This window comes from Ixodes scapularis, unplaced genomic scaffold, assembly GCF_016920785.2.
Source record: "Ixodes scapularis isolate PalLabHiFi unplaced genomic scaffold, ASM1692078v2 PGA_scaffold4__175_contigs__length_147842914, whole genome shotgun sequence".
Taxonomy (NCBI): domain Eukaryota; kingdom Metazoa; phylum Arthropoda; class Arachnida; order Ixodida; family Ixodidae; genus Ixodes; species Ixodes scapularis.
In genome coordinates, this window is record NW_024609879.1 from 59,483,829 (window position 1) to 59,496,116 (window position 12,288).

A 12,288-nucleotide genomic window follows, 5' to 3' on the forward strand; every position below is an offset into this window, starting at 1 on the left:
CGGAGTAGCGGGGGTGCCAAATCAATCTACTAATTCTGTCTAATACCGGCCGCTTGGAAATGATTTGTCAAAGGTAACATCATACCGATGTTGCCTGTATCCCTTTACTGGCAAGCATTAAACCCGTGTCTGTGGCCAGTAATTGATATCGGGTGACCATTATTCGTGTACCGGAGGGTGGCCGATACGATTATAAAGTGGCCAATGTAAAGATGTATAGACTAATATAAAGTCACCGGATATTTTTTTATATGGTCTCTCTAATCCGAAACATTTTTTGATGTTTCTTTTTAACGAAAAACCTCTGTTGAAAAATAAAATCTATGGCGCACACAGGATTCCAAGAATGTTTTGACGAGCACTTCAAAATTGTTTAAAGGATTTGAGATGTTTGCTCAAGTTTTCTGGAGGACCTGACGTACACCTTATGAATTTCTCTGGGGTGTAAGAGACCCGTCATAGTTTCTTCAGAGACCAGTGGGGTCTGTCCCGATCCTTCGCGTGAGGCTATAGCACCCATAAAGCTCGTTTTAACGCGTGTGCGCGAGATCCTGTGACCCTTCAGAATGTATGCATCAATCAAGCCGCTTGGCTATTTTGAATCGGGCAGTCACATCGAGTGTTATAAATTGAGGAGACGCTGCCCGTTTCTATCTTGTCTTGGCCTTGATTAACACGGCACCAACGAGGGGAAAACGGCGCGCACGAGAAAAGCCGATGTTAGAAAGAGGTCGCTCCCTCCGCGTCACTTTTCCTAGTTTCCGTCATTTTTCACATGCACTGGCGTTCTCCGCCAAGTCCTCGCTCGTGACGGAGAAAAGGTGCGTGGAGACAATGGGAGGCGGAGTTATTTATGCTTGTTTGAAAATAATTTCTGCTCATTCAATCGAAATATGGCCCTCGTATGAAGCTGGTCGCCATCTCTTTTTTTGTTTCTTTTTCGCAACGAGCCCAAACTCATTCTGAAACAACGAGTGGAAGCTCAGTGTCGGCTTCCCATGCGTGGGATCAATCTTCTAGAAACGCTTGGTGTGCATAAAAAGAAGGTCTCTCATCGAACTTTTTCATGCGTCTCTTGGTCCGTCCAGCTTCACAAGCATCCTGCGAGCGCAAAAGACTATGGAGACGAAACGCTGACTGCGCAAAACCTTTCTTAGCGGTGGCGAATGTTGGCAATGTTTTCGTGCTAATGGCTGAACGCGCTAAATATCTAACAAGCGAGATTTATATAAGAAGTGCTCTTCTGATCAAATCCGACCATCGAGCTTACTTTCTACCTTCCTCTGTAATCGTCAGCTGCGTAATGTCCTATTTGAACGACATCACAATGCAAAAGGAAGATGCGGAAACTGTAAGTGTATCTGATATTCCAATCAAGTCAGAAGAAAAACATTTACGTTTCTTTTAACTAACCACAAGAGTCTGTCTTTGCTCTACCTTGGCAAAGATTACGGCTTTAAAGGTTGTTCATTGAACTGCCCCTTAAATTTACATTACTTCGTTTTTCCGCATTTTCATCATTGAATGAATATATCGATCAATCAATTTGTCTCACTAAAATACTTCTAGTGATAAGAAATCTCAATTTAAGCTTTAGTGAATTTAGCCAATTTATTAAGATTGAAAAAAAGACGTACGGTGTAAGACAAATAAACCTTGTTTGATTTGTATTTGAGTAAATTTTCGTTTCTTTTTTCACTAAGGAAGTATTAGGAACTTATAATGGACCGTAGAATATTTATAATGGCCTTTTCGATTGGGCTTTCCCTTTCGATGTTAAAAAAAAAGGCGGCACGAGACAGTGGAATAAAAAAAATACCATGAGGTCGCATTTGAGAGAAGAATAGGCGCGTGACAGAACAGCGTACCATAACGTCATGAGGAGCGAACCGAGCTAATAAGGAGGCGTACCATTTTGGCCATACCACCCAGGACAGTGGCGGCGCGATTCCTGGCGATATTGGAGATAAGCAAGAGTTTTTGACTAGAAAATCCACACCGCGTGTGCCTCTGAAAACAACAGCCCGTGAAAATAATGGCCCCATAAACACGCCTAGAGGGAAGTTTTGACAAGGACGTAAGAAACTCTACAAACAGCATCGTTTTGGTGCATGGAACACAGGCGGCAATTTAAGCATGGGTGCCTTCACTATTTTCTGTCCTGAGTAAACCAAGGTAGCGTGTACAGTCGTTAAGGCCGGCCCCACCACGTGTATTAAGCTGAGAAAGGAGCTTCTTAATAACCAAATTCAGACAAGGTCAATGAGGAGCCCGGATCGGCGTCTATGGGTTTACTTCGTGAGAAAAATTCAAATAGACTTCCGTATATAATTTTGATTACCCGGGCTTGAACACCATTGTAGCTACTCCGATCGAAGCACCCTCAACAAAAGTATTTTCGCTAAATTAGCCAAACATCAACGATAATGTTGTGAACATAAGTACACGCACTGCACATGCTCGCCTTTATATATTAAAAAAATCGGTAAAGAAAGAAAAAAAAAAAAAAAAAACGCCATGGAATACGTGTGCAAAGTGACATTTCTTTTATTTTTTGGCTTTCGGACGTTTAGATCGCAGACATCAGTACGCAGAGCGCATTTACGTACGCCCTCGGCATTTTTTTTATGCTTGGAAAGTTCAGAAAAATGTCTATTACTGTTCGAATACTCAAAAGAATAAAAGTATTCAACAGCGTGTCAAGAAAGATGAAAATATTTTATCTGCGAAGTTTAGTTGAGTAGCTATTGTTAGAATGCATGATTCTTCTGTACAGAACATTTCTCCTGAAACAAAATGCGGAGTGATGATAGCGGTGAGACCAGATATGGCAAGGTATGCATGTTATATTAAGGTACGCATATTATATCACGCACTCACTGAATTGTGTTTCTTTTTATTCAAAACAGCTAAGATACTGGCAGTTACTAAAGAGAGAAATACAAATCTCTAAAATCTAGAAGACTCTTTTTTATTTTTTTTTTAGATTATGCTATATGCATGTATAGCCGAACACTCTTCGAGTACTTGCCCTCTAAAGACAATATCAGTTTCTATAAGTTTCTGTTCTAGCTACATTAACGAATACTACAGAACACTTTTTTAATTAGGGAAATGACAGGGTGCCAACGAGGTAAGATATAAATATATATATTGTTTAAACGGTTATTCCTTGTATTTTATGCATTCAGACCTACAAATCATAATCACAATGCAAATGTTCGCACTAATGAGACTCTAAGAACACAAACGCATTTGTTATAAGTATAGTACAGCAAAAACACCGGCACCAACAGAAGTCAAAATCTCATAGGTTTGAATTGTGTTAAAAATCTGCATTACTATCTGCTATCCGTTTCCACTAATATAATTACAAAGGAATGCATTCATGTCGCAGCAAAATAATAAAACTATGAAATTACCGACGACTTACCATATAGCTCTTAACAATAAAATATTCAAACATACTCTTCCACTCTTCTTTCCTTCTATATTACCTCAGTTTCATAGATTAGTAGTTTGAACTCATGACATGAAAACAAACATAATATGAAATGTGCTTGGTCAATTGCCCAGTCAGGTCGTAGTACTCGACCGGTACTCTCATATTCCCATTAACTACTGCAATGTGGTGGGGTGACATAATTTTTTACCAAGCAGCCTGACAAATTGGTGCAGACGGCACCACTTTACAAAAACATCACACTAATAATCTCATTTATTTGAAGCCAAAAATAAGTACCCCATTTTTGTTATTTCACTCAATTTTATCGTATTTGTGTATTAATAAAATGTTAATTTAATTAAATTAACTAATACTTCCCAGGATATTACAACATTTGTTTTGTTAACAAAATCAATGTCGCTTTCCTGAAATGCATTTTCGAATTCGGTGGGGATATTTTTACGGTTATTCGAACTGAGATCAATAAAACAATGGTCCCTGAAATAAAAAAAAAATTCATAGAAATAGCGATTCTGTAGTTTATCTGCGTTCAATTATAAACAGGCAATTACAGTACTCGAGAACATTGCAGTATTTCCTCAATAAAAGCAGGAATGTATGATTATGTGAATGGGGCCTATATGATTCGAGGCAAGGAGTCTTCGTTAAGTCGTGTAATAACAATATGTGCGTTTCAATACTTAATTACTGCTTATTGATATTTTATGACTGCCAGTCAAAAGCTTTCAAGGAACACGCCGACTTGTGCTGTTGTTCAGTTGTCATTTTTCTCTTACTTCATGCCCCAGGCCTTGATGTCCTCGGGAGTAGGGGTTGCTTTGCTAAATCACACACAAATGTACACCACTAAGCCTTCAAACGTTAGACCGTCTTCTAGAGCAATTCTATTTCTACGGACACTACGGAATAAATGTGATACACTAAAAGCGTGCATTTAAGAGCTATAAGCTTTAGCTGAGTGAAAATCCAAGATCTATTTTTCTTCCCCTGAACAACTTCTGAAGCTTCGGAAGAAATGAAGGAACTAATAATGCAGAAATGAGGACTGCAGAATGCTTTCGAAAAATTTATCAGTCAAATAAAAGCTATATTTCGCTGGGTACTCTCGGCAACGGACGCAATCTTGAACGATGCTCGGTTTATCTAAGCCGCGAGAGTACAATTTTCGTTGCGTTGTGAGAACGTTGCGGGTTGAATACAACTGCCGTTTTTGTCACGCGCTCAGAAACTATTAAATTTAATGCTGCGAGTAAGGACAAGAGACTGAGTGGTACCATTCGCTTATTAGAAGTGAGTGTGGATTAGTACCTTGAACGCCATTTATGTGTTTCGGTGATGCACTCGCCGTCATCTTGTTATGAAGGACGAGTGTTCGTGGCTAACGCTTGCTGTTGCATCATCCTCTTATTCTAGTCTATTTCGGATCAGTCGTAAGCTTATGTAACACGCAGTGCATTGTCGTCGGCAATCAGGTGACTACAGAACCATGATTGCCAATCATTATGCTAGAAAGTGCTCGGACTGACGAAGTAGCTAGCAGGTGTCAGACAGCGCGCGAAGATGGTAGGCGTCATGTCTAGAAGCGGTTTTGCGGAAGCTGTGCCCTCTCCATCAATTTAATTATCTTCCTTGTCTACGAACGCAATTCCTCACATGAATAAATCTGTTTTCAAAACCGATATTTGTCGACTATTATCGAACAACAGTTGAACTCTATCTCTAGTGCGTCAGGTTCACTTGCAAATCTCCTTGTCGAACGGTCCACGCCACGTCAAAAGGGCAGTCCCCAACACCATCGTTGCTGATATTTAAGTTCGCTGCACATCCCGGCACAACAAGACAAATACTTCGTTCACTAATTCAAGCAACCAAGCTTGTCTCAATCTCACTTTAGAAAAACAAAACGCGAACGTATTCAGACTAGTATTGCAGCAATAGAACGAGAGCAGCCTTGTATGTGCGAGGCGGTATCCTTCAGGAATGTGTCCGGGGCTAATCGGCTTTCCGTGCGATAGATGGCGCTCTTTCATCTAAAGGGTCGACAGATTTATTTTACAAGAATTTACTTCCAGCGATTTATTTCCTGTTCTACACATCCCCCTTCGCCCGTCACTGCCGTTTCTGTAAAAAAAACAGGTGCCGGCTGGTGTCGAAACCGCCGAATGTCGGGCCATAGTCATAAAAATGATGCACCGGTAGATTTTTTTTATCTTGCAAATAATACGGCTCACCCAGTTACTGCAGATATTAATAAATTTAATAAAACATAGAAATTCCTCGTCTTGTGCATTGTTTCAAGCCGGTTGTCCGACTGTACAGGGTCGTCTGATGAATCTGCTATAGGCCAGCTTTATGGAGTACGGACCAATGCAAATTCAAATTTTGTCGTGAATACAAAACAAAATTGTGGATCCAATGTAGAACGAAATATATATATTTCAAACTTGGAAGACGCTTAAGCTACGGCTTTAAGATGTGAACGCGATAGCGTTATCGGGCCTCGTTCCGATCGCCTTCTCAATCGCTTCTCCCGCTATTTCTGCCAGTGAGCAGTAAGTGCGGTGGAGATGGCCGAGTCAGTAGCGCGTCTGTCCATCATACGAAAGGTTGTGAGTTCAAATCCTGCCTCCAAATTTTCAAAAATATCTTTAAGGCAAATGAATGAATTTACAAAGTGAAATCATTTGAGACGTAGGGATACGTTTACTTCGCAATGCATGTTATGTTTTAATCACTTTCATTCCACACGTGATGCCACGTATCTCGTGAGCGTTGTGGGTTGTTCGAAATTTCTGCTCGAGGTCATGTGGCTGTAACGCCATGGTCCTATCGAACAATCAGGACATTTCAGTCGCGCCACCTACATCGACTTTGCTGCGACACGAGCACCTTAAAGGAAAGCTGACGTGGTTTTCGAAAACGGAACGAATTAATGGTAGATTATGACTTGTTTGTGCCTGCCGAGTCCAAATATCCCAACTGTTTGAAATACAATAATCACGAAACCTGAAGAAAAGTGAAGAAAACGGAAGCGATCGCCTCAGCGGCACGCCGTTGGCTAGCGACGCGTGACGCGCCACTGCGTCATAAAAGGACGATCTCGATGCTCACCTTCTCCGTTGCTTGCGGAAGTTGTTGGGCGATGAGGCTTCTGCTCTTGTAAATGTGATTCGGGTTCAAAGTTTTTTTTTTTTTTTTCAAATTTTTTCGGTGTAATCTAAATGGCCATGTGTCCAAAGGACCCTGGACGTCACAGGAACGCGTTCCAGCCGTTGGCAAAGCAGAAAATTGACCCTCACAGTAATACGGGCAGCCTCGAGAAACCGCTTGTGATAAAAGTTAACGACGCGGCGTAGATGACTTCATACGTCCCGTAATGTACTGACTGTATCGTAAAACGTTGACGATAAAGGAGGTGCTAGTGGCGGGATGAGTCAGGCCGGATTCGTGTGAACAGTGGGGAGAGGAAAAGAATTCGGCACAGGTCGGCGGCCTGTATGCTTGGCAACTGCTGCAGACGTGACCGCGTAGATTGCGTTGTTCACGAAGGCTGGAATGATCTGAAGGGATAGTATTGCCTGCTTCGAGCGACGGGAGAGCTTCCCGTGAGGTGAGAGGGGTGATGAGATAGGGCCGCCTTTTTGCCACCGCAATGTGCTCGCGTGTTTAGACTTCACATCCCCCCCATTTCCCTCCCCCCCCCCCCCTCTCTCCTCCAAGCAACCAAGACTACGCGAATGACGGTGCAGAAGGGCCGTCTTCGTGATACTGGCACGTTCTGCTCTGTTTCATTTGTTTGACAACGATTTTTACCCAATTACAACAGTAGAAAACGAGGGGTCGTGTGCCCGGTAGTGCTCAAATTGAAGTCGAATTCGTGAAAGCTTCATGGACATCTGCATTCCCATGCTCTTCACAAGATTTGTTCCGTGCATTAGACAATCACAGTGCATTATCATCGTCCTATTCCATTTCCATGGCACAACGAACAAAACCTTCGCACATATTTGTAATAAAAAATGCGTAACTTGTAAGAAATGAAAACACCACAACGAAACATCACATGCTTTGTACTTTCAAAAAGCGCTCATGAAGAAAATTTGCACTTATGGAATGAAAATATAAAAAAAAATGAATGTTAACGTTTAGAAAATATGCGTTCATAATTAGTAAAATCATCAGCAAAAAAACGTTCGTACTAAGGCTAGTTGCACCGTAAAAATCGCATGAGGCCCCGTCATTACAACATAAGCCCTTTACTTCCAAGTAAATGGTTAGCGCACTAGATTAAAAGAGAAAATATTTGTTAGCGGAGTTGTTTTGGGAATAATGGTCACTTCACCAATATAGAAATCAGCAAAAAGGGAAACACTAATATTAGACGGTTAATACAAAATAGCCGCTGGAAACTCGCACTTTATCAACATGATCGTGGACTTTCTGGTCTTGCACAAAACTGAAAAAGTAATAGCTTTTTTTTCTAGAACAGTCGACCTATAAGTCGTACTTAGGTTCGTGTCCTCTTTGTGCGTGCCTTTGAATGCAGACTTACATTATTACCTTGAAGCATGGTCGGCAGAGCATCGGCTTGAGGCGAGTCTTCTCCAGATTAAAACCCATCTGTACCTTGTTTTCATTACCGCCGTCCACAACACGTCCCGAGCGACAAAAAAAAAATCTGTTTACTTGTTTGACTTGAATTGGTCGGTTTGCGTAGCGAAAATCAATCGCTTTGAAATCTCACTGTCGGAGAGAAAGGAGCGGTAAATGGGGCGAACATCTCTGACAAACCTTCTTTGCGCAGGCCTACGGCTACACTGGAGCACGGCCACGTGTAATGCGCGAGTCAGCTACTTCGGTGCAGCGGAATTTCCGCAAACATGTGCCTAAACAAGAAAAAACGATGGACAGGTCAGGCGATTAAGTCAATATCACGACTGGTCGACGGTTAAAAGCAGGCGCAATACATCGGCAAAAGGACCACGACTAGAAACATCAGTGGGAGGGTATGAGCGGCCCTCGAGGGAAGTGTGGCCAGCCACGGCAGAATCACCAAGCCGGTCCTTTTGTGACGTCAGCTGACGGGCTTGCTCCTCTCTTCTCTTTCCCTCTGCCTCGGCGGGGCGTGGCTTCAGCACTACGTACTATGAAGGCGCTTTTTGCGGTTAATCCTTGCAAAAAATGACCATACAAATACGATATTCGTGAAGGCTGTTCTCGAATTATCAAGGCTCGTGAGTTTTTGATTATTTTTTTTTTGATCTTTCAAACCGCTTCAGCTTTCGTTTACAGTTATTACGTTAAAAGGTAAACTTGTAACTGCACGATTGTTTTGTGGCACACCATAGCCTTGTTTGTTCGAAGCATGCCAAAGCATTCTTATTTTTTTTTCTTGCAATTGTCTTACCAAGCTTGGTGCCGCAATTGTTCTCTGGAAGTTAAATAAACTTTAAACGAAATTGCAGCGTTTATATTCAGATAGGGATGCAAGGGTAACTTACTTAGGCTTTCAGCTAGGGATTGTTTTATAAACGTTATTTGTCAAAACCTTTCGTGAATTAAGGTGTGATGAGTTTTGAGACAGATGCGAGACGTTTCTAAAGATTGAAATGCACAGAGTAAACAAAGCAGGCTGGATTCGAACATGTAACTTGGTGCATGAGATGCGTGTGCTGCCAAATCGGTTTCTCCGTCAATCACGGGGAAACATGCTTTCATCAAAAGATCGCAATTACCGCTGTCGGGAAAGTCGCAGACGGTTCTTCCTTTTTTTGGCAATACCTCACCCCCTCCTTTTATGACTCATTCGATTCGTCATCCTTCGCTCGAGATGTTTTAGAGTGCAGCTTTTAGGCGCCCGCTTCCGGGTTGAGCAGCGTCGGCGTCGGCGTCGGCGTAACCGCACGTTACATTATGGGATGTTTCTCATAAGGACGTCACATGTGACGTCACAAGGGTAGACTTATGACGCTAAAGTGGCGCAAGAACTGTTCGCTGAATTTGGCGGGGAATTCTCCCGCTATATCTAGATGGACGTTTCCCATAAATACGCCACACGTACCGTCACGTCTGACTTCACGGGAATCACATTTATTCGCTAAACTTCCCAGGCAAATTTTCAGCTAAATTTGGTGGAAACGTTTTCGGATAAATTTAGTGAGACGTTTTCCATATTGACGTCACACGTTACGCCATGTGTGACATCACGACTTAAAACTTTCCCGCTAAATCTCGCGGAGAAACTTTTCAAAAACATTTTAAGGCAAAAATGTACCCGCTAACTTTAGCAGAAAAATATTCCCTGCTAAGTTTGGGAGAAAAATTACCCACTATATTTAGCGAACAAAATTTTCCGCAGAACTTCGCTGAAAAAAAAAAATCCTACCTGAATGTAGAGGGAAAATCTTCCCGCTAAATTCAGAGGAAAAGTTTCCTGACTAAATTTAGCGGAAAACGTTACCCTTTAGATTTAGCTGAAAAATTTAGCGAAACGCTTCCGCCAAATCGGTGGGAGCCTAAAAGGAGGAGGGGCAAACCCTACCCTATGTACCCTCCTCTCGTCCGCCTCAAGTGCTGCGCTCCAAATCGGCAATGCCGAAAAGTATAAACGTCCTTCTTTCTTCTTTTAATTATGTGGTTTCTGGCACCTGCTCTGTTTCACCTTGTGAGTCATCGACGAGAAAGCGATTACTTCTCGTCGTAGAGTTTTACTTTCTTTTTATTTCCACAGCATTGATTATGTCGCCGGCAGTGGCAGAGACAAAGGCAATGCACAGAGACCCAAGTGTACAATGACAGACGTAAGTATACAAAAAATCTGTAACTACAGAAATATTAGTGCATTTTGTTTTCGCAATAATAAAACAAACACTGGGAAAAGAAGAAAACGTTATGTATTTTTTATAATGTGATGAAGTAGATACGGGCGGGTGTTGGCTTCTTTATTGAATTTCTCGCGAGTAGAATATATAAGTAACTCATTATGTAAAAACTAAGCCAAGCCGAAAATCAGGGCCATGCGGTACTGTGACGAAAATATATAGCGTTAATCTTTACACACAAAATATGTTTTCGTTTACTAACTCCGTAAAAGAAATATACCATTTGCTTATAATGTATTACCTAACACACAAATGAATGCAATGTAAAGCAGTTGTTTAGTACTCGAAATATTATGCAATTTTAATAAAACATTTCTTCTCCTTCAGAAATATAAGGTTATTTGTAAACTAAATTAACAATTTTCGGGACAAGGTAAATCTACGCCAAAATCTTAAAAAATGGAGGTGGGGACCGTCTAGAGGCGGCATGACGCCACCGCAGGTGAGGCTAGGGAAGACTTCAGGGCCCGCTTGCTCGAAGCGCTAACCGCGGCTAAGGTTAGCCGCAGTACCTATGAGAGGGATTTTGAGATCACGTGACACTCTCGGTAGGGAAGCGGGGAAACCTGGCGGTGCCCCAGTGAGTGAGCGCCGCTCGCTTTGGAACTAATATGTCGTCGTAGCTGCAATATCGGGCGCGTTAGTCAGCAACGAATAATGCAGGAGGCTTTCGCTTTGCCTTACCTCACTTAAACCGCAAAGCATGGGCAATGACATTGCCGCCTTTTTTTAGATAGTGTTTTGATTCTGGGCATTCCTAAGCCTAAATGAACGCGATAATTGTCGACACGGCAACGTCTTTGGAAATCGCATTTATATAGCACATAAAAGCAGACCGCGTCCCGACAGACGTTTTTCTAAATTATCCAAGCATCGCGAGGAGAACGCTGAAAGTGTAATTCTACGGTTCACGCGCGCTGGCCTTCCCCTTATAAAAGATTTGGAGTAAAAAATCATAATAAGGCTTTAACGAACGCGCGTGTAAGGCAAAATTTGTTTCATACTTTTTGCTTTCGAACGGTTACTACTGCAGTCGCCAGCATGTGCGCCGCGTGCAACTACAGTCGTAGCATGCACCTCGGTGCTTGGATAATTTAGAAAAAAGGTCTGTTGGGACGCCGTCCGCTTTTGTGTGCTATCGACAATCCGCTTTCCAAAGAAGTTGCTATGCCGACAATTAACGCGATCATTTAGGCTTAGGAGTGCCCAGAATCAAAACATTATCTAAAAAATGCGGCGATGTCATTGCCCATGCTTGGCGGTTTAAGTGGGGTAAGGCAAAGCGAAAGCCTCCTGCACCATTCGTTGCTCACTAACGCGCCCGATATTGCAACCATTACGACATATTAGTTCCAAAGCGAGCGGCGCTCACTCACCAGGGCACCGCCATGTTTCCCCGCATCCCTACCGATCCAGTCACGTGATCTCAAAATCCCTCTCCTAGGTACTGCAGCTAACTTTAGCCGCGGTAAGTGCTTCGAGCAAACGAGCCCAGGTATCGAGAGACACGCCCCCAACAATGACCAAAAACGAATCAAGCTAAGATACGCAACAACAACAAATTGTTGTGTGTATGTTTATACAGTCAGAAGTTAGTCTGCTTCAGTGGGTGTCTGGTGTCTTAGCTGTGGATGAGATATTTAGCAAGTGCAGTACAACCACTAGCCTGGGGCCTTTAACGTGCATCCGACAGTAGTGAAACACGACCTTATGTCGGTACGATGCTCTTCCAGATCGAGTAAGATACAGTATTGGACGGAGTTAACAGCTCATTTCGAGCCCATCATTGTTTTAGTCACCATTTGAAGCGTTCGCACAGACTGCAAAATCTACTTCAGCCTTAACTTGGGAGTTGCTTGTTTGGCTGTCTTGAGCCGTATGTCGCCTCCTGTCTTCCCTGCCCCTATGGATTAAGCAATAAAGACAAGAAACGACAAGAGC